General features: G+C 46.0%; 1 protein-coding gene across 1 annotated transcript in view; it reads left to right on the top strand.

Annotated features, from left to right (window-relative positions):
* The window catches only part of RNF144A (ring finger protein 144A), a 93,981-nt gene that overhangs the window by 16,426 nt on the left and 54,195 nt on the right, over positions 1-23,360 (top strand). The window lies entirely within an intron of this gene.

Here is a 23,360-nt window from a genome sequence, read left to right as displayed (position 1 = left end):
TCAGCAGGACTTCTTCTCACTGCACGTGCACAGGGACTGGGCTACAAATGCCTCAAAGCAGTGGAGCAAGGACTGCCGCTGTCACTTGGATGTCATCATCTTCCCCTGCTTGTTTTGCGTTAAAAAACAGCTTGCTGCAGCAGGCCAAAGAGGTGATGGGTAGATTAGAGGGCCTTGAGATATATTTAAAGAGAGAGGCAGAAGATCTCCAACTTCTTTAATACTCCTTTGCAGCTGTGTCTTCATTGCTTGGTGCCTTCATTGGTTAATATAGAAGAGTTCGCAGGTGATACTGTTCGCAGTACGGAAATTAATACTATCACCTTAAAAATCGCTGCAGGTCACACTACTGAAGACGCAGACTGAACAGCTGGCAACCCTGCAATTTGGTTTCATCGCCACAAGGGGTGATTTACAACCACTTTATGAAACTGAGGCTGTTTACTTAATCAGATATATAATGGATTTATATTTACGACCTTTCCGTGGCCTAGGTTTGTGCATGGAGGGGGAGGATACTGGAGCTTGTAAAAGTTTTTCCAGAGACCCAGAAGCCATGTTCGGTCTCTCGAAGGTGCTTTGTGCAACGGTGGGATGTGTGACTGTAGTGGGTGTTTGTTTTTTCTTCCTCCTTTCCTAGTTCAGCTTGTTTGATTTATCTGTTTTTAATCCTGTGTACTGAGGTCGGTCAAACAAAGTTTCACACATTGTTAACTGTTAATAGGCATTTTCTGCCCATCTCGTAATCTGATTAAAAAGCCAGGGAGTTGGACTTGCTTGTCCCCTTTACTAGAGTTGTCAGCTCTTTTCCTTGCAGGTGGCCTTGTGCTTCTAAAATTGTCTGGTGTGCAGGACGTCAGCAAGGAAAAAATTTCTTATTGCTTCCTAACCTTGGTAGGAAACTGCTGGTTTTTTATAGGTCAGACAACATTAAAAGCAGAGGAACTCTGCCAGCTATAAGCTGGCATCCCCCCTCTTCTGCTCAAGTGAACGGTTTAGATCCAGTTCTGTGGTCTTTTGAAATGTGTGCTACATTTAAAAATTCAGCAGGTATGGCTTTTTCAGCCTGGAACTTCAAGGATGAGAAAAGCTTCACTAGATGAATTGTGCCAAGTAGCTACTAGTACACTTGGACACATTTTCTTTGGATCTAAGGAACAGCACAACAATTTAGGGGCCAGATTCATTTTCTACCTTTCAGGATTTTGTATTACAAATGGGGACCTGCAAGAAATCTGCAGGAGTGGCTTTCCCTTTCCCCCATCTTTGCTTCCTACCCCTACATCTCTCAGTCTCTCACTCTTTCTGCTACCACCCCATTTCTTACTCTCTCCTCCATGTCTGTTACTTTCTCTTTCTGTCTCCCCACCTCGTCACTCTTTCTGCCCCCTCCTAGCACTCTTTCTCTCTCTTTCTGCACCCAATTTCTGTCTCCCCACCTCGTCACTCTTTCTTTTTCTGCCCCCTCCAAGCACTCTTTCTCTCTCTTTCTGCACGCAGTTACTTTCCTGGCCTACTGCCTGTCCTCACGCCCCTTCCCAGCAGTAGCAGTGGCGATGGTGCTTCGAGCCACCCATCTGCCTCCCCATCCCCACAGCAGTGGCAGCGACCAATGTAACGAACTCCCAGTTACCGAGATCAGTTTTACTTAGGGTTTCCAGCTCCAGGTTGGGAAATTCCTGGAGATTTGGGGTGGAGCCTTGGGGGGTGAGATTTGGGGAGGAAACTGGCCTCAGCATGGTATAATGCCATAGACGCCACTCTCCAAAGACCCCTTTTTCTCCAGGGGAACAGATCTCTGTCATCTGGACATCAGTTGTAATTCCAGGTGATCTCCAGCTCTCATCTGGAGGTTGGCAATGCTAGTTCCCAGGGAGGAAATGGCTGCTTTGGAGGGTGGAGTCTATGGCATTACACCTTTATGAGGTCCCTTCCCTTCTCAAACCCTACCTTTTGCAGTGCCTACCCTTCAAATTTCCAGGAATTTCCCAACCTGAAGTTGGCAGCCCTATCCCTTTCCACCCAATAGCCAACCTACCACTTTCCCACCCCACAGCCAACCTACCTTCCCACCCAACAGCCCTGTCCCTCTGTCTTCAGCATTCCATCTTCTCCCTTCCTGCATCCTCTACCTAGGAAAACGACAGTATTTCTCCTCACTGGGGACCAAAGCAGCTTACATTATTCTCTCCTCCTTTTTATCTGCACAACAACCCTGCGAGATAGGTAAGGCTGAAAGTATGTGATTGGTCAAAAATCACCCAGTCAGCTTCCACATCAAGATGGGGGTCTTGCAGACCCTACTTTGAAGCTCTAACTTCTGCACCACACTGGCTTTCATAGGGTGGCTGCTGTTGAGCAGTAGCAAGCAGCCAGGCCTAGTTGAGTCATGCAGGTCAGGTGGTATGGCATCACCTGAGGTTGCTGCCAGGCCTAGGGTTACTTCTAGGCCTAGATGGGATCTGAAGATCTCCCAGTACTACAGCTGAACTCCAGACAACAGAGAGCGATCCCCCTGGAGAAAATGGTTGCTTTGGAGGGAGGATTCTGTGGTATTATACCCGGCCGAGGCCTTTCTGCTCCCCAAACACAGCACTCCTCAGACTTCACCACAAAATCCCTGATTTCCCAACCTGGAGCTGACAACCCTAGCCAGGCCTGGCCCCATGAATCCTTCCTCAAAGGCCAAAACAGCTCTGGGAAGGACCCCCCCCTCCGCCTTTTACTCACATAAACTGAAGCCTGGACTGCTGTCTTTAAAGCTACAGGCACTCCTTTTATCATTTTTGTATTTTTTAAACTCCCCAATTTTCCTTTTTTTAAAGATTTCACATTTGGTTTGCAAAACTGGGGTCCTTTTTAGGTTCATAGAAAGATCCTTCCTGCTTGTTCAGAGCTCCAATAATTGGATTTAAGTATTCAGAGATTGGCCAGCTTTGCTTATTAGAATATAAGACAAGTGGTGACCCACAAGAAATTTGTGGAGAGGGTGCATCCCTTCCCCCCTTTTTGCTTCCTTCCCTATTCCTTCTTCTCCAACAATCTTCCCCCTCTTTCTCCCACTCCCCATTATCTGGCACCCTACCCCTGTCTCTTTTGCCCCCCCCATCTGTCAGTCTACCCGCCCTTCTCTGATAACATGCCCCCCATTTCCCCCCTTTCTCCCATTCCCCTTATCTATCAGTCTTCCCATCTGTTCCCCCACACAAACCTTTTCTCCATCAGTCTACCCAACTCTTGCTGTTCTCCCCACCTAGCACCCTCCCCTGGCAACTCACTCACCCCCACTTTTACAGTTCTCCTCACCTACCCCCTCCACCCTTGGTGTACTGGCTCTGTGTATCAGGTGCCAGTAGTCAGGCAAGGCAGGATCATTCAGGGTGATGGGTTCAGAAGTCGGGCAAAGTGGGGGCTTAGCATCAATTGTACATGTTGTGTCCACATTTAACAGCCTGTCTTGGTTTTTTATAGCCCTATGCCTAAGAGTCATGCTTGCAGCCAGCTGCTCAGAAGCAATCCTGCAACTACTCATCTTTGTTATCAGAAGGCAACTGGCATTGGGCCAGGAGGTGTGCACTTTTCCATCTTGTCTGTAGCTCTGTTCTCAGCCTCAGTTCGTGGTGCTCTCAGGGTGTGGGTGATACTGGTGGGCTGGGAACGGCCTACTGAGTTTCCCTTGCTGAATCAGGGCTGGAGGGTGTTGGTGGCTTTATATCCTGACAAGCCTACAGTTCATTTTCCTGTTGGTCAGCTTCTCCTGTTAATGCAGGGCTGGCTACACGAGGCTCCTCTCCTCCTGAGGAGTCCTCTTTTCTTGAGGAGTCCTCACTATTGCTGAGCCCTGGTTAACCCACAATACTTAGCACTCTGTTCACCCACCACTCTTGCTGCTCTCCCTATCTACCCCCACCCTTGTACTCTTCTCACCTACCCCCTCATCCTTGGCACTCCACTACCCCCCGCTGCTATCTTCCCACCTTACCCCCCCCAGCACTTGGTGTTCCCACCTTACCCCCCCTAGCACTTGGTGTTCACTCACACACACACACACACACACACCCTGTTCTCCTGCCTACCAGTCCCATAGCCAATTTTTTTTCCAGGGGGGTGTTGGGGGACGCTAATTAAATTAAATGTGTGCCTTTTTTGGGTTGTCACTGTCCCGCAGCTGCTGTGGAGGGAGTGGTGGGGTGGCGCAGCCCAAGAGTTGCTGGTATGCAACCCAGAGGCTAGTTGCTGGTGCGAAGTTTTGCTTGGGGCTGCTTATTACCAGACTCCTGAGCGGTTGGAACACCACTGAGGGGATCTAGCATTCAGCTCCCCCCTACTCCAACTTTTACTTTCAAGCTGAAGAGCTGCACCTTTAGCACGCAGCTGGCTGTGCGGGAAATCAGCTCCTCTTGTTTTGCAGTCGCTGATGCTTAGGAATGGAGAGGAGAAGGAAGAAGCACCTGGTGGGTTGGCAGCGCCTTTGCTCTACAGGCTAGGCAGCTTCTCCACCACACTTTGCCGCCCCCACGCTGAGCAACTGCCTCAAGGATGGCTCTGTCAGGGGAGGGGGCTCTGCCTCGGCATGCCTTCCATTCATGGGGAAGGCACGGCCAACCAAACAAGACTGTGGCCATAAACTGTGAGGTCTCCTAGGAGCCTGCCAAGACTCCCGCTGGCCATGGGCCTGGATAGGCGGCATTGCAGATTTGAAAGGGGGTGCTGCCCTCCGTGCCCTACTGCTGGCTACGGGCCTGCTGCCTACCCCCCACAACTGGCATTCATTCACCACCCACCCTTGCTCTCTTCTTTCCTACCCCCCACTATTGGCACTCCACTACCCCCTTCCCATTCACACACACACACCCCGCTGCTTTCCTCACCAACTTTCCAGCAGGCCGGCAATAGGCTACTGGCTTGGGGGGGGGAGCAGCATTTGCAGGAGGGGGAATCACATCTCCCCATCTGTTGCATTTCCCAGGCTGCCATGCCTCCACTGCCGCTGGGCCCAGTGCTGCTCCTGACCTGCCTGGCCCCATCAGGTAGGTGCTTGTACAGAGAACGCTTTATTGGAGGGGTGGGGGAATTTAAACCCTAATCTAGGTGTAAAGCATCCATTTTTGAAGAACTGCAGAACTGTAAACAGAGTGAATATATCTACGTATATAATATCAACTAGGACCAAGGAATTAACTCACAGGTATACCTACAGGGTTGTGCATGTGTTCTTAAGATAATCTCTCTCTCCAGGGCGCCAGCTTTCATTACTTTAGGTGTATTGGTGCTTTATGAACATTATGGTATACCTTTTTGTGCCATGCCCTGGTAATGTGGAGGAGCTCACCAAAGGTAGCAGAGTCATTGAGGAGGGGGAATGAACCAGAGCAATGAGGAGCAACAGCAGCCAGACTAAGAAACCAAAAGGATTTGTGTTTGTTGAAAAGACTATAGGTGCCATGATGAAATTTCTAGGTGCTGCGGTGACTTGGCGTTTGGGATTTGTTGAGCCTCAAGCTGTAGCTTGTAACGGCATAAGAGCTCCGGCAGAAAATATGGAGTCAACTCCATTTCCTCTCTGACGCTTCTCCTCAACCACCGTAGCTTAATTTCAGCACAGTGCCTCCTTTTTAAGAGGTGATGGGTCAGAGGAGTAATTTGTTGTCACTGTTTGTTTTTTGTTTGTTGGGATATCCTCCCTTCCTCTCCACCCCCCTTGCCTGTAGTATATGGCTTCATCTGCAGTCTTCAGCTGTACAGCTTGTTTTTAGTAAACCCTGCCATGCGTAGGAAAAAAATGAGAGGAAATAAGTGAGGTGAAAAGGGCCAAGGGATTGCAGCTTCCCTGGAACTGTGTGTTATGGATGACTTGAAGAGTTTCATCCATCTACTGCATTTTTTTTAATCATCATGTTTCTGCAATAATTTAACTATTTCATATGAACTAGGCTTCCATGCTCTCTTTGTAGACCTCCTCTGTGTGTGTGGTTGTGTGTGTTTTGGGAGGGGGGAGCTGGGGTTGGCCCAGCATACCCTATTCTATCAGTAGAATTGAGCTGTTTGCATGATGATTACATCCCATTCATCTTTTGTTTCAAAATGCTGCTCAGTTTTAAATTGTTTGAAAGACAGGTTTCACAGGGATGAGAAATACTCTGGGTCGCATTACAATCATAGCTAATACGAGATCAAAAAGGAAGAAAGAAGTCAGTGGTGTTAAGTTTTATGCAAAACTGTGAACATGAACTGTCTGATGACTTAACTGACATGTGAAATGGCTGGTGAAAATATTTAGTGCTCAGCTGACAGCCTGCAAAGGAGACATTCAAGCTCTTTGATTTACAAACCTCATTTTAAGCTAAACTTCCAACACAAACTGCAGTTAAAATTTATTTCCCCCTCCCTGTTTTGTTTACATTTTACCTAGCAGACCATGGCATAGCTTACTAAAACAGTGCTGCCCCTCAAGTTTGCTACAGGCCATTTATTTTCAGTTTTTCAGTTTTTCAAAAAACTACCTACCAGTATTGAGAGCCATCTGTGGAGCATGTTACACTCTAACAGGATTGTGCCACCTCTGAAATATGAATAGGAGCTTTTGTGTTGTTTCCATTTAGATGTCGGAGTGTCCAGTCAGGGACTTACCGGTAGTCCTTTGTGGACAAAAGAGCCCTGCAGGTACCTTGGTCAGCCTGATGGCTTAGATCCAGTCAGATGGCTTAGATCCAAGTCCTCTAGATACTAATGTTCACTTCTCTTGCTTTATTCCCCACAGCAAATAGGATTATTGTTTACTGCTGCCACCAGATTGTGAAATAGAGATACAGTTGTCTATAGTTATTTGGACCTAGAATCTATTTTTATCCTTTAAAAAGACTGTTCTTCAAATTAATTCCTTACAGGTGTTGGGAGGTAAACCTTTTCTTGCCCACAGTCAGCCTCCAACGAGTATCTTAGGCAAAATATATGCAAGTCACCTCTTAGAAAAACTACAGCACAAGGGCTAACAAACAACTTGTTGTCTGAATTTAGAATTCGTTAGTCCTTGTGCTGTTAAAACTTGTTAGCCTATGTGCTTTACGGATGTTGGATAAGATTCATATCACAGCTAAACACAATAAGACAACCAGAGAACTGAATTTGGTTGAAAAAGAGTTGTCTCGAAACGAACAACCACTCGAGATGTTCGTATCGCTCACCTTCCGTATTTGACGTCCTGTGTTCTGAAAACATAGAAATTATAAACATCATCAAGCGTCAATTCTGTACTAGTTATTATTGTCTATTCATTGTGATTTGTGAACTTTACAGCAATTTTTCATCATTATTATTGTCCATATTCACTCTAATTGTACAATCACTGGACGTAATTACACCAGCCATACCATCTGAAGTTTGTTCATTTGTTCAGGGTTCATCTTCCAATATTATATATGCCATCAAATTTAAGTATTGCCTTTCTACTCTATACATCGGACAAACAGGTCAGTCCCCGTCCTACAGGGACATACATCTGGCATTAAAAAACTGCAGCACTCAAAGCAAATGGGAGAGCATTTTAACCTACCAGGTCATTCCATTGCTGACCTAAAAATGGCGGTCCTCAGACAGAGAGTCTTTAAGGGGTGGCTTCAAAGTAGATTGCTGAACTTTAGTTCATTCATAATTTCCTAACAATGGACCCCCAGGGCTGAATGGGGACCTAGGATTCTTATTGCACTAGTTGTTAATTTTCTGCCCCCAGGCATCTCCCCTGTGCTCTAATCAAGCTAATGACAATGTTCATTGTACCTCAGCATCCTGAGTTCCTTCTGTGCAGTACCACGCCCACCTTCTGCTTGGGTTATAAGGAATCAGAGATCTCCAGTTTTGTCTCTTGAAAGCTTATACCGTGAACATCTCATTGGTCTTCAAGGTACTACTGGACTTGAGTCTTGCCCTCCTGCTGCAGACCAACACAGCTGCTCCCTGAAACAGTCTACTCATGAGACACTGGGCAATAACTCTCAGGGCTCTGTTCAGCCATAGTTTCCTCTTGCTTGTCAAAGGGGTGAGACTTCCATGTCTTGCAGACTCTCAGTCCTTTTCCTGCGTGTCCCTGGCAACATTAGAAAGCCTGCTTATTACTGAGATTTATTTCCAAGTAAGTGGAACTTTCTGTGGAGTAAAAATGACATGGATGAGTAACTTAAATCTTGATTTGGTTTTCTTAGCACCTAGCCCAGGCTAGCCCACTCTCCTCAGGTCTCGGAAGCTAAGCAGGATCAGCCCTGGAAAGTGTTTGGATGGGAGACCTCCCAGGAATATCAGGGTCATAGGTCAGGAGCAGGCAGTGGCAAACCACGCCTGAACGTCTCTTGCCTTGAAAACTCTACAGGGTTGCCATACGTTAGCTGTGAGTTGATGGCACTTTGCACCACCAGAGTGAGGTAGGATATCATCAATATTTGTAAGAGCATTTCAGAAAAAACACCAGCGATCTCAAAAGGAAAGGAAGCCAAATATACTGCACTACCCAAAGTACATCTCTGCATATCCTGGATAGCAGGGGAAGTAAGAGGCCAAATATGTGTAACTTTGTGTGACGGTACGAGTCCATAATAAACAATAGGCAAAATAATTCATAACATAATAATCACAAAAGTACAAAGCTAAGTGCCAACTTCAGAAATAGAATGTTTACAAGGGGAACCTGCCGCGATACTCGCGGGGGGGGGGGGAGGAGAAGCTCCACAGGAGAAGGAAGCAGCTGCAGGCGAGCCTTCTCCTGTCCCCCCTCGTCCCCTATGGCGAGGCCTGCGCCCCTCCAAGCTTCCCCCCTCCCCTAGCGGCAGCGAGGCCTCGCTGGCCCGCTGAACACTCCTTCCTCTCCGGCAGCGGCAGCGAGGCTTTGCTGGCCTGCCAAGCTTTCTTCCTCCCCTCTCAGCAGCGGCAAGGCCTTACTGGCCCGCCGTGTTTTCTCCCTCCCCCCTCCCCTGGTGGCGGCGAGGCTTCACCAGCCTGCCAAACTGTGTCCCTCCCCCCTCAGCAGCAGTAGCGAGGCCTCACTGACCCGCAGAACGTTCTCCCTCCCCCCTCCTCCTGCAGCAGCGAGGCCTCGCCAGCCCGGCAAACTTTCATCCTCCCCCCCACGGGTGGTGGCGAGGGCTGAGCAGCTTACAGCCACCAGCCAGCCAAGCCTTCTCCCCACACCCCTCCCCCTCTCTGGTGGCGGCGGTGAAGCCATTCTAAGAGCATTCCCTGTGCATGCACAGGGGATGCTCTTTTACTTTTGGGGGGATTTAATTATCCCCCCTATATTTTTTTTTACAGTTTTCAGATTTTTCTGCACACTTGGGCATTGCCCCACGTGCACAGGAAAATCTCCCTGCCCCCCAGTGCCCCCGATGTGTGGATTTAGATATCCGCACATAGGGGGCACCTTGGGAATTAGATATATAGATTATTCATTCATGCCCAGGACTTTTTTCTCTGGGGGAACTCACTGGAACGGAGTTCCAGAGCCTCTTCAACATAATTATTTAACAATGTTTAAAAGTTCATGAGTGTTCAGTATACAGATTGAAAACATCATTTCCCTCTTGAGAGTTCTGGCACCTCTTTTTTCTTAAAAAAAGAAAAAGAAGCTCTGATCATGCCAGATTTCAGTTGGAGTCCACAGCAGAGTTCAGCTGCTTGTTTCATGTTTTCAGATGAATTGGTCACCGCTTGAGATTGTTCTGTGTTGGTTCATTTAAATATACCTCTTCAGGAACTGGAAAGTGTTGAGGACTCTCCTGTGTTTATTGGGCTTCCCTCTCCGTGCACAAAACCCTAGAACTGGGTGTGTATAGTGGGGTAGGTGTCTGTGTCAGTGTTCAGCATCTGAAGAAGTGTGCATGCATAGGAAAGCTTATACCCAGAACGCAACTGGACTCAAACTTTGTTTTGTTGCTTCAGACCAATATGGCTACCCACCTGAATTGTTCAGCACTGTGTCACGTGAGGCCACCTAAAATGGCATTCTTTTTTAACACCCTCTCTTTCCTTGTAACATTTTGCACTATTTTTCTCAAAGGCCAATCCATCCTTTACCAACACTTCCCTCTTGCTGCATAACATATTTTGTGGATGTTTTCTTTGTTTGAGGTAAGAAAGCACATTATGGGTGTGTAACCTGAGTTGAGCAGATTCTTGCTTTATTTAAATTGAGACAGAAACAGACACATGCCTAGTAGAAAATCAAGAGGACTTCTGAATTTTTGGTAATGTAATGACTGAATGGTTGGATATTAATGTGTGCTTGTGGTGTGGTATTTGTGTTTATACATTTAATTGAATTATTGTATATATTATTTTATATGTAGTGTTCAAATGTTCTGATGTTTTGATGTTTGCTGCCTTGAGGGACCCTAAATAGGTAGAAAGGCAGTGTAGAAATGTTTTAAAGAAATACATTTAGAAAACAGTGACTGTTATGGAGAATTGTTTATTATTTATACCCCACCTTTCACCTCAGTGGGGACCAGTGTTCCCTCTAAGCTGAGTTAGTGTGAGCTAGCTCACAGTTTTTTGTCTTCCAGCTCACAGATTTTTGTCTAAGCTCAGGAAGGATGGCTCCAGAGCAAACTGATTTATGCAGTAGCCAAATCACTCGCTCACAATTTTAATGCCAGTAGCTCACAAAGTAGAATTTCTGCTCACAAGACTCCACGGCTTAGAGGGAACATTGGCTGGGGACCCAAAGCAGCTTTTATTGTTTGCCTCTCCTCTGTTTTATCCTCACAACAACCCTGCGAGGTAGGTTAGGCTGTGTGTGTGTGTCCGGCCCAAAGTCACGCAACAAGGTTCCATGGCATGAGTGGGGGATTCAAACCTTGATTTTCCAGATCCTAGTCCAACACATAGCCACTACACCGTGCTGGCTCTCAGTCATTCAATCATGTGTATGTGCTTCTGAAGGGGTCCCGTCCATAAACAAGGGATCTGCTCGCAGTGTATACTATTGGTTATCAACATTGTGCGTGTGAATTAGGACCAAAGTAGACCAAAATTCCAGATCTGCCCCAAAAGTCTTAGCGAGGAAGGGCGGGATGTATGCTTTTAACAGTACAAGGAGGCACGATGGCAAAGGTGCTAAACTCTCCCTCTGCCTGCAGTTTACAGCCTCATGATTGTGTCTCCTCCCTGTTTTCTAAGTGCTTTTCTCTTCAGGTGATGTCTGATACTGGAAATAAGTCCAGCTGGAAGAAGAGTGTTTAGAAGAAGAGGAGGAGAAGTAGGAGGAGTTATACCCCACCCTTCACTTGGAGTCTCAGAGCGGTTTACAATCTCCTTCCCTTCCTTTCCGCACAGGGCTCTGCTGTGGGCTTCCAGAGAGAGATTCCTACTCTCCCACCCACTTCGCATGGAGAAAAAATCTTGCATATGATGTTAGATTAGAATAGGTTTGCTGCTGTTATTCCCCAGTGGCCCCTTGCCTAGCTTCTCAGTGTGACCCAGGTCTTTAGAATTTGGAAGCCCTAATTTCCCCCCTCGCCACCAGCAATCCTGCCATCAGCAGAGGAAAAGAGGAAAGTGGCAGCAGACCCAGTATCTTGAAAACTATCAGGTTGCAGTTCATTTCAATTTTTATTGTAATTAGCCATCGGCCGTTACAAGGTTATAAAACTCTCAGCAATAAAAATACAGATTATGAACAAGGTATAAGCTAATATCAGAATATACTAAAATACCAAAACTCAGTAACAAAACGAGACTAATACAGTAACCTAGATAATCCCCCTTCTCGTTGCCACCTTGGAACGTATATTCTTTGCAGCGAGGGCAAATAATGAAACTTTGTAAAAAACATGAAACTTTGTAAAAAACATATGAATCAATGTCAGATGATAAAAATGTGATTTGATCCTCAACTGGGTATGCACTAAGACCAGATAAAATACTTGCTAAAAATTTAGCCCTTTGACTGGAGTACAGTGGGCAAAAGAGGATATAACGAGGTAAGTCCTCGAGTACATGGGTGCCACAAATGCATGGACGATGGGCCAACGGAGTTTGATTAAAGCGGCCCTCCAAAATTGCCGTTGGCATTGATTGAAACCAGAAACTATCAGGCAGATCCTTTAATTTGGAGAGGGTATCATTATTACCAAGGTTCTGCCGTGGTGATTGATTTGGAGATTCAGATTTGAGAGCTGGGTTTCCCCTGAAGCGGTTTACACAGCCTAATTCTAACTGATACAATGCCAACAGGCTCCCCCCGCCGCCGCCGCCTGTTTCAAACTCAAAAACAGCTAGCTATTCAGAAAATCTGTAACAGCTCATTTATTCTTTGGCCAGAATTACTTTTCAAGCTGAAGTGTAAAGTGTGACCCTGTGAATACAAGAGGCAGTAGGTCTATGATGCAGTGCTTTCAGGGCTGTTTTTAGTAGGATCTTCTATATAAAGTTTGACTGCAGTCAGAGAAACTACCCCTTTTATTGTGATCATGAGCCAAAATGGTTGTTGCTTTTTCATAGGCTAGGCAGTACAGACAAAGGAGAGTTTGTTGCACTGCAGCTTGCATTCGCTGTCTTGACAACAGTTGGCCTGTGTTCAATTTTCACATTTATTCTTTTTCATGGGGGTCTTGCACCAAACAGAAAATACTTCAGAATAGGAATTTTACAGCCTCTTTAGAAATAGACATAGAACTCAAATGATACCATAGGCAAAAGCTTTATCTTTTTCCAATGACACAAATGTACTTAACAATTTGGAACCCAAGAACTCATACACGTTTTGTAAAGCATATCTTCACAGATTCCGATGATAAAAGCAAAGAGATTTGTCTGTGTGTTTTGTGTTTGTTCGTTTGCTTGCTTGTTTTGAAAGCCTGCTCAATAGTCCCTGGGTCTCTGGTTGGGCCTTTCTTTTCTCAACTGGGATTTTCCACATGTAAACTACGTAGCTTGATGTACTTAAATGATATTTTAGTGTTGCATCAGAAGTACATTCTCCGTTTTAACTACCACTCAATCTGTGTTATCCAAATAAGGAATAACCGAAGTAGGGTGCCAAGTTTCCTTTAATGGCAGTCTGCAATAGCAGACTGACTTCTGTGCACCATGTGGGTTCACACATGCTGAAAAAGTGGTATCCTTGTCCTTGTACGTGACTTTAAGCTTCAGTTTTTCAACTTTGCTCTTTATAGACTGCCACCCGAGCCAGTGTAGCAGACAGAGTTTCTGATTTGTGCCAGGGAAAACCTAGGTTCAGATTCCCATCCTGACTGGATGACATTGGGCCAGGTATGTTTGAGTCCAGTGGCACCTTTGAGACCAACAAAGTTTAACTCTGGGTATAAGCTTTTGTGTGCATGCATACATGCACATGAAAGCTTATACCCAAAATTAAACCTTGTTGATCTTAAAAGGTGCCACTGGACTCAAACTTTGTTCTGTTACTTCAGACCAACATGGCTACCTACCTGAATCTATTTTCAGGTACTTTGTGAGGGTAAAATGGGGAGGGCCCATGTACAACTGACTACCTTGGATGTACTCCTTGATTGATGGTCAGGATTCAAAATATGAAAGAATAATATTTCTACATTCTTGGGGAGGCTTTTGGAACTCCTTTGAAATGGAAACTCCTTATGTGTTAAAATGCATCTTTATAGTATACTCCAGCCAAATAATAATTACACGTGATGAATGAATGATCTGCTTCTTGTTGTTTGAAAAGGTGTTCTTAGTCAAGCTACTGCTAAGAATGTAGTGACATTCTTTTATTTGTTTGCCCTGTGTAGTTCCCCGCATGTATTAGATTTGGGAAGTGATTAAAGAAAATGGTATTCTTTAGACTGGGACTCTGAGAGGGGTATTTTTAAGCAGGCCTAAAACCCAGTTATTTTCTTCGTGATCTCTGTGCATCACACCTCTGGGATATAGTGCACCTGCGCTGACCCTGATCAGTATAATGGAAAGCAAAAGGGATTTTCGCGCCCGCTCCCCAGTCACGCATCAGTCTCCACTAGGAGCACGACGATCCTGCCAGTTCTCTTCTGACCACCGCGCTGGTAGGATCAGCCTCGGTCGGTAGCAGTTTTGGCCTTTAGGCCCCTTTTCTTGTTTTTGCTAAATGCCAAAATGAGCTTAGCAAGGTTTAGATCTTCTTTGTGGTCTCTGTGCATCACACCTCTGGGATATAGTGCGCCTGTGCCGACCCCGATCGGTATACAGGAAAGCAAAAGGGATATTCGCGCCCACTCTGCAGTCACGTGCCAGGCTCCACTGCGCATGACTAGGGGAGGGACATGACGATCCCGCCAGTTCTATTCTGACGGCTGCGCTGGTAGGATCTACTCTGCCTCGGTCAGTAGCAATTTTGGCTTTCGGCCCCCTTTCTCATTTTTCTGTAGTATAGTGAAGGGCGGGGTATAAATCCAATTTCTTCTTCTCATCTCTGCTCTGGCGGAGATCTTTCCCCCTCCCTCCGGCCTATGGCCAAGCGGTGGGGTTTCTTTTGACAGTGCTGGAAGTGTGGTAGCAAAATCGCCCCTCCTGACGGACACTCACTTTGCCTTTTGTGCCTGGGGGAATCGCACCAAGTGGACTCTTGCGCCCACTGTTCCAAGTTCTCCAAGCAGACAAAGAAGAATTGGGCAGCTAGACTCCGAGTTGCGCTGTTGGAACTTGCGCTCTCTCCGATGGTGTCATCGCAGGACTCTTCTGGCCACGTCTCCACGTCGACACCTGCATCAGAGTTGATGGCCGCTCTGTCTTCAACATTGACTCAAGTCGATGCCGACCGATCGGTGCCGAAACGCTCGATCCCGGCATCTGTCGACTCCTCACCGAGCTGAGGTAGCGACGTTGTCCAGAGCCACTTCGCTTTATTTACTTGGCCGTGGGCAGCTACAAGGTGCATCTAAGTCGCCTTTGCTTCGCCCCACCCAGTCCACTGATTCCGATCAGGACATGGACTTGACCCAGGTTCCTCGCTCCCCCGGTGTCAAGAGCCTGCATCTAGAGCAAGGGTTGAACGCTGTTCCCCCTCCGCCGCTGTTTGGCCCCGATGATCGGGATCGACCTACGGGATTCTTCAGCCCCCTCCCGTCTGGGACTAGTGCCAGTGGCAGTACTTGTATGGGGCTTATCCCTTCACAGGAGCGATGTCGTGGCTTCCCCCGTGCCCTCCTTTGGATTGGGCCCGTCACTCTTCTTACTCCCAGATCTTTTGGTATCAAGACCCTCCCCTGGCACCAGAGTTTATTGAACCTCACCTTTTGCAACAGAATGCTAAGCATCCCGCTCCACAGGCGCCGGCATCGAAAACCTCAAGGAACCGTTGGAGCCGGTGCTGTTGACACTGATCCTCTAAATGTTGTATTCCGAACCTTCGGACTGTTCCAGTTCCTCCATTTCCTCTCAGTCGGGTTCGGAGAGTCTGCGCCCCCCCCCCCATGAGCCTTTCCCTCTGCAGCAAGTGGGAGATGATCTTCCAATTTCTCCATCGGAGGACGTTAAGTCTTATGGGGACTTTGTTAAGTGAATGGCCAACAGCCTAGCCTTGCCTACAGTTCAACCACCACTGACAGTTACGGACTCGGTTTTCAATATTGTCCAGATGGATACCTCGATGGCAGTCGCCCTCCCCATGGCTTCGGTGTTGCTACAAACCACCAAGGCTCCCTGGGTTCATCCTTCGTCCATCCCTATTTCCAGCAAAGGGATGGAGCATATGTACAAGGTGCAAGAGATGGGAGCAGAGTTCCTTTTCATCCACCCGAATGTGGATGAGTCAAGTTTCCTACCTTCCTGATCAGAAGAGGAAGAATGGCTGTGTTTGCCTTTAGCAGAAGAAGTCACCACAGATGACCACTCGAAGATCATCAGTTACAGGTAAGCAACCTGTTTTTCTGTGAGGGTCTTGATTATTTCTTAAATAGTACACAGACTTCCACATTTCCCAACCCTTTAAAAGCCTTTCAGTGCAAGGCTTATGATTATACTGTATGTCAAATTTGAATTTATGACTACTCTCAAAATTTACTGGGCCTCCACAAGTGGGTCAAACACTGGAAGGTAAAACATAGGTTAACATCTGGACTCATGATGACTAAGCTGGGCTGCCAGCTGAAAAACGTCTCCAAGATCTCCTCAGAACACTTTGGTCATATGAACTCTACCTTGTTCCATATTTCTGCCTCCTGCTTTGCTGAGAAAATTGAATGGTATTTTGAGTTACTGCATAATCAGTTTCTGGCACTAGTGGAAGATCTGGTTTGTGCTTCTTAAGCAGGAACTCCCTAAATCCATCCCAAATGACAAGCTACTTTGAAAGCAGAGGAAAGCTTCAAAGCGTTGTGTGAAATGCCATGTTGGGAATTAGAACTCTGCTGGAAGATCAAAATCCCATGCTTAAAGTAACTTTTAAAAGCCTGGCCCCTGTTTACCATCTTTTCCCCCCTGTTTTTCCTAATCTTTTTGCTTGGGACAAGAGCTATCTGCCCAAGTACATATTTGCTTCAAAGGAAGACCATCTTTGAATGTAAAATGATGCCCCTAAAATGTTATTTACAAAAAGTATATGTATGTACTTGTAACTTCTAGCAAACATAAGATGGCACACTTGGAAAAAAGTAGTCTTTCTTCCAATCAAATACAGTAAATCGTGTTTATTTTGTTTGTTACGTTCTGAGGGTGAGGGAATTGAAAACATAACTTGGTTAGGGTTTCTAAAACAAAAAGAACCATTTTCTATTAATACAAACATGACCCTGCCTACACAAGTCCACGTGTTGTTTTGTTTTCTTTAAACTGTCTCTAAAGGGGAAGGAAGAATTCTGTTGTAGGAATGTGGTGAGGGTTGAAGTACATTTTAATTCTGTCCTGTGGTTTGGAAGGAACATATTTAGAACTGTCTACAAGAGGTCTCCCACTGATAAAAATGGAGGCTTGTATGGGTGGAATTTGGACTTTGAAAAGGAACTTCATTTCCAGTCAGGAAAATGCTTAGTGAGGACCAGTGCTATTTTGATTTGTTTGTTTGGAAGTTTATCTGTAGGTGTAGGTACCTGATCCTAAGGTCCTTTCCTGGAAGTTAGTTCCATTGAAATAAATGGCACTTAAATTTCAAGTAATGTGTGGGGATTGCGCACCAGACAGATATTTGGCACAATGCTCTCCAGTCTTAAAGGCCTACATCTGAAAACTCTTAAGCATTGCCAAATGAATTGAAGAGAATGGATTACATTGGTGACCTGTTACCATCTCCTGGTCTCATTTATATTCTTCTAGACTTTCTCAGGCACATATAGTAGGAAAAATTTGTTTCGAATTGGTATCTGCCATTAAGAAAGATTGCCAACAGCCATACTTTCATTTCATGTTTTATTACCACCTTAACCTTTTGCAGGCCTTGTGCAATCATATTTCTCTGTCTTCAGGTAGTCTTTCAAGTTTTGAGGGTATGGAGAAATACCCTGCACCCCAGAATTTACCTCAGTATTTCAATACTTGTAGCTGTGCTCTACATATGCTCCAGAAGCTTTAATGCTGCTAAAAGACTGGCAAAAAGATGAGTCGTCTCCTTCCCAAGCACAGAACGCTCCAGTGCTTACTTATGCAGATGGGGCTGGCCAGAGTGAAACAAAAGGTTAGCTAGAAGGTCAGATCAAGGAACAGAGGCTTAGGTAGCCAAATGCTAGATCGGGGTCCCCAACATGGTGCCCATGGGCATTATAGCACCCATAGGGTTGCCAGACCCCCTGATTTGGTGGGGGTTACCCGCTTTTTGGGGGGTTCTACCTGTTGCCTGGCCACCTGGCCGGCGAGGGAAGCCCTGCCCACGAGCCCCAACACCCGCAGCCACCCCTCTCCCTTCTCTCTTGAGAAAGAGGAGAGGGAGGGAAGACTGTGGGCTGTGTGCCTGATCTCCGCTCGGAGATTGGGCAGGCGGAGCCCTCCAGCTGCAGGCACTTTAAGTACATGCAACCAGTGGGACCATTCCTGTGGGGGCGGGGCTTGGAGCCGGGACATCCCCAACATGCCCCACCCCCTCTGGGAACACCCCCCCTCAAGTCCCCTGCTGGGGATGAAGATAGACCTGGCAACCCTAGGCACCCACCAGGTATTTTTAGTAAGTGAGAGGGGCCAGGTGGGGCTTTTTGAGTTTTTAATGTGTAATGTTGACAGTGGCTTTATGTAAAGTACCAGCTGTGCAAATGGTGGAATTCATTCTGACTAAACACAATTGGGCTGCACCGCTACAATGTTTAATGCATTTAGCAGGAACTTACATTGAAGTAATCCAATTTTCCCAGTTGTACTATACTTTTATAATTCAGGTGGAAGTTATATCACTACATTAAATTTTGTGTAAAGTAATAGAGATTCTGGCCAGATTTTTTAAGGAACATAAATTATTTTTATGAACAATACAAATGGGAACCCGCAAGGACTTGCCGGAGGCGTCTCATTTCCCCCTCCCCCACTATTTCCTCTTTCCTGAAAGCCCCCATAGCCTCTCCCCTTTTCTTGTTTCCTTCTCTCTTATAGTTGCCAACCTCCATGTGTGGCCTGGAGATTTCCTAGAACCACAACAGAGCTCCCAACTACAGAAATCAGTTCCCCTTAGGGTTGCCAGCTCCAGGAGGAGCCTTGGGAGGGTGACATTTGGAGAGGGAAGCAACCTCAGCAGGATATAATGCCATAGAGTCCACCCTCAAAGCAGTCATTTTCTCCAGGGGAACTGTTCATCTGGAGAGCAGTTGTACTTCCGGGTGATCTCCAGCCCCCACCTGGAGGTTGAGGACAATGAAGAAAACTGCGGTGATGTAGTATTATGAAAATATATATTTAAACTCTATTTTGCAGTGAGTAGTATTTCTTCAACCGGTAATCAAGATGTACACATGCACACAACGGAATTTGCATATATTCCCGTTTTACATGACCGCTTTATCTCAGTGTGCTGCGTGAATAACATTAGTTTACGTATCACTGAAATGAGAGGAAAAACAATATAAACTAATAACCATCTTATCTTGTGACTAAAGATAGTATGAAAACTCCATAAAGCCTGCCACAAAGTTACCACAAAGTTAAAAACACTTACACAATACTCATCTGTGAACTTAACACTCAACATTCTTCCCACTTCAAAGAAACAAATTCTTAACATGCTTATAGTATCTTACCAAACTGCTCCCACTACATAAAAACCTGGAGGTTGGCAACTCTAGTTCCCATGGAGGAAATGGCTCCTTTGGAGGGTGGAGTCTATGGCATTATACCCTTCTGAGGTCTCTCCCCTCCTCAAACCCCCCCTTCCCAGCCCCCCCCCACTTTAATAATTTTTATGTCTTTTATCATTTTCAGGTTTTGAAGCTACGCAGTGTAGTATTTATTTATTTATTTTATTGGACTTGTATCCCACCCTCCCCACAAGAAGGCTTAGGGCGGGTTCCAACAACATCAATATAATATACAATACAATTAAAACTACTTTAAAACAATAGATTAAAACAGCACATAATAATAAAATACTGTGTAAAATCTAGTTAGATGTTTCAGCAATTAAAATGGGACAAGAGTGTGGGTTCCCAGATAGCTATTTGAAACCAGGCCACTGATGGGAGGCCAGCCAGAAAGGGGGGGGGGCATCCACTGCCTCAACTAAAAGCCTGGTTGAAGACCTCCATCTTACAGGCCCTGAAGAATTGTAATAAATCCCACAGGGCCCTGATCTCATATGGGAGCTCATTCCACCAGGTGGGGGCCAGGGCCGAAAAGTCCCTGGCCCTCATTGAGGCAAGTTGAACATCCCTGGGGTTGGGGACTACCAAAAGGTGTTGATTTGTAGACCTCAGTGCTCTATGGGGCTCATATGGGGAGAAGTGGTACCGAAAGTATGCTGGCCCCTGGCCATATAGGGTTTTAAAGGTAAGCACCAGCACCTTGAAACGGGGCAGCTATTCAGTAGGCAGCCAGTGCAGTTCGTGCAGCATTGGGTGGGCACGAGCCTGCAAAGGCGTAGCCGTCAACACCCATTCTGCTGCCTTCTACGCTACCTGAGTCACGAGCAGCCCCACGTAGAGAGAGTTACAATGATCCAGTCTGGACGTGACCATTACATGAATCACTGTAGCCAGGTACTGGGGGTGAGATATGGGGCCAGCTGCCTGATCTGCATCAGATGGAAAAAGGCAGATCTGCCAGTGGTGGTGACGTGGGCCTCCATAGAGAGGCATCCAGGAGCATCCCCAGACTCTTCACCCTCGACATTGGCACCAGCGGAGCCCCATCGAAGGCTGGGAGCCTGTCCTATTCCCTGTCATCGTTGTTGTTGTTATTAAGATTTCACGTTTGTTTTTGCAAATCTGAGGCCCTTTCTGTAGAAAGGTTTTGTAGGTTTGTAGAAAGATCTGTCTTTGACCATTCACAGTAACTGGATTTAAGTATCCAAAGATTTGGCCAACTTTGCTATTTGAATATAAAATTTGGTGTGTACAGTGTGTAAGGAGCTCTCACCAGCCCTTCAGCACCAACTGTCATTGTTGCAAGTAACACTAGATTTTTTAAAAAGGTGGTCTTCATTTTGTTCCGCTCATAGGAAAACTCCAGTGCTCGCATTTCTTGCCTCAGTAGTAGTTCCTTAGCTCAATGGTTCTCAGATAGTGTTGGAACCCCCAAACAGGTCACAAATTTCTCACAGATGGGCAGTGAGACTGGGAAAAGGCAGAGTGAGCTGGGAATGGAAGTTCAATGGCATGTCTGGGTTTGCCTCTGCACAGCATTCAAAATGGCCAGGAAATAAGTATCTTGTTCCATAATGCCATTTAATGCTTTAATGCCTTGATCTCCACTGCCTGGGGGATCCTATTTGAGTGGAAAGGCAGCATATAAATGTTTAAAATAAATAAAATATCTTTGTGAATACCAAAAATAAAACAGAAAGCTGTTCTTTGTTAACTAATTAACTAATTGTTAACTAATTCATGATTCCTGTGTTATGTTGGGAAGAGCAGGGTGGAGCAATGTTCCCTCTAAGTTCCACAGTGCTCTGAGCAAAAATTCTACCTCCTGAGCGAAAAAATCTGGTAACATTAAAGTTACGAGCGAGTCTATATTTGACTATTGCATAAATTAGTTTTTTAAAAGATTATTATAACCTTGTAAAATTTTCAGAATGAATTCTTTTAAACGATATTTAAACTATATTTTAAGAATAATTTAAACATTATAAGAGAAAATAGAATCAAGTCAAATTTCATTACTGAAAATGTCCTCTATGGGGGTAGACCAGGCCTTCAGAGAACAGGTCTACCCACCACTTTCCACTATATTGGTAGACCTGGCCTCCAGGTCTGCCAACTCCTTTCTGCTATATTGGTAGACTTGGCCTCAGACCGTCACCCTGTGTTGAGCCTTAGGAAACATATCAGCACTTGGGGGGGGGGACTCTTGCAGTCCACTTTCTTTTTTTTAGATGTCGGTGCCGCCCAACTTGGTTTAAAGCCCAACCTGGCCTCCCTGTAGTCCCGGACTCCTCTGGGAAGTTTTTTTTTAAACAAACGCTCAGGGCGAAGCTTTACCCGAGCGCATATCGCTTGGTTTAAAAAAAAAATGGCGGGGGAAAGCCGGAAGCCTCAGGCTTCCGACGGAAGTAGCTGGGGAACGGTGGAGAGCGATCAGACGCCGGGGTGCACCGTTGCACTCAGTTTACCACCAGTTGGGACCTAGTGGCAGAGTGCAACGGTTTAAAGAGATTTACAACGGTTAGGGACGGGAGGCAGATGTTCGCTGTGTGAACGCCCGTAAGTACACGGGTTGGAACCGGCACCCTAACCGTTGTAAATCCCCCGTCTGAACGCACCCAGTGTGTACAAACAGTAATACTGGGATGGTAGAGATAATAGATCCAGTTGGTCAGCCATGTTGGTCTGAAGCAGTAGAACAAATTTAGAGTCCACTGGCACCTTTAAGACCAACAAAGACAAAAAAGGCTAATGCAGTCTTGGGTTGTATCAACAGAGGCATAACATCCAAATAGCTACCTGTGATAGTCTTGCTGTACATTTCATTGGTCAGGCCGCACCTGAAGTATTGTGTGCAGTTCTGGAGGCCTCACTTCAAAAATGATGTGGACAGAATGCAACAGTGGGTACAGAGGAGAACGATGAGGATGGTCAGGGCCCTGGAGACCAAGCCCTATGAGGAAAGGCTGAGGGACTTGGGGATGTTTAGTTTGGAGAAGAGGAGGCTGAGGGGGAAGCAGTGGCTCAAGTGGTTAAGATGCTGAACTGCAGGCTGTGGAAGGTCGGTAGTTCAGCAGTTCGAGACCTGGGTGCCGCATGACGGAGTGAGCTCCCGTCTCTAGTTCCAGCTCCTGCAAACCTAGCAGTTCGAAAGCAAGAAATTGCAAGTAGATAAATAGGTACCACTTCAGTGGGAAGGTAACAGCGTTCCGTGCACCTTGGTGTTTAGTCATGCCGGCCACATGGAAACGTCTTCGGACAGCGCTGGCTCTTTGGCTTTGAAACGGAGACTGGCTTTCGAGCAAGGGAACCTTTACCTTTACACTTAGAGGAGGGCAGGGAGCTGTTCCTATTGGCAGCAGAGGATAGGACTCACAATAATGGGTTTAAATTCAGGGCAGGAAGGTACCAGCTGGATATTAGGAAAAACTTTTTTTTACAGTAAGAGTTGTGCAGCAGTGGAATCAGCTGCCTAGGGAGGGGGTGAGCTCCCCCTCACTGGCATTCTTTAAGCAGCATCAGGACAAACACTTGTCAGGAATGCTCTAGGCCAGAGGTGCCCAAACATATTTGGCCTACTGCCCCCTTTTCAGAAAAAAAAAATTACTCAGGGCCCCCCTCGAAATCTACCTTAAAGAAGTGGGCAAAAAGATGCAGTTTGTGGATCTGCACCTGGATCATTCCAGTGCCCCCCAGGGGGCAGTATTGCCCAATTTGGGAACCAGTGCTCTAGGCTGGTCCTGCACAGAGCAGGGGATTGGACTAGACGGCCTGTATGGCCCCTTCCAACTCTGTGATTCTATGATTCTGGATTCAAAGCAAGGACTTCCTGACCCATAGCTGCACTATCTAAGCTTACTACACTACACCAACTCTTAAGAATAGATCTTTTTTTCTAGATATTTCTAATTGCACATGAAACCAGATTATTTTTTTGAATAGTAAAGAGTAGTAAAGTTATCCGACCCCTTTGTTACTGGGAATGCATGTAAACACAGTGTAAATGCCAGTGTAAGCATTCAGATGTAATTTTAGGTTGTGCAGGTTTTAAAAAAAGAAAACCCGAGGTCTGTGCCCTCTTTCAGTCCAGGTTCTATTTTTACATTTGAGGTGGCAGTTCAGGACTACAAGACTGCCCTTAAAGGGACA

The sequence above is a fragment of the Gekko japonicus genome, unplaced genomic scaffold (genome assembly GCF_001447785.1).
Source record: "Gekko japonicus isolate JY-2015 unplaced genomic scaffold, Gekko_japonicus_V1.1 scaffold732, whole genome shotgun sequence".
Classification (NCBI taxonomy): domain Eukaryota; kingdom Metazoa; phylum Chordata; class Lepidosauria; order Squamata; family Gekkonidae; genus Gekko; species Gekko japonicus.
Note: the sequence above shows the minus strand (reverse complement) of the source record. Positions and strands in the feature narration are given on the sequence as shown.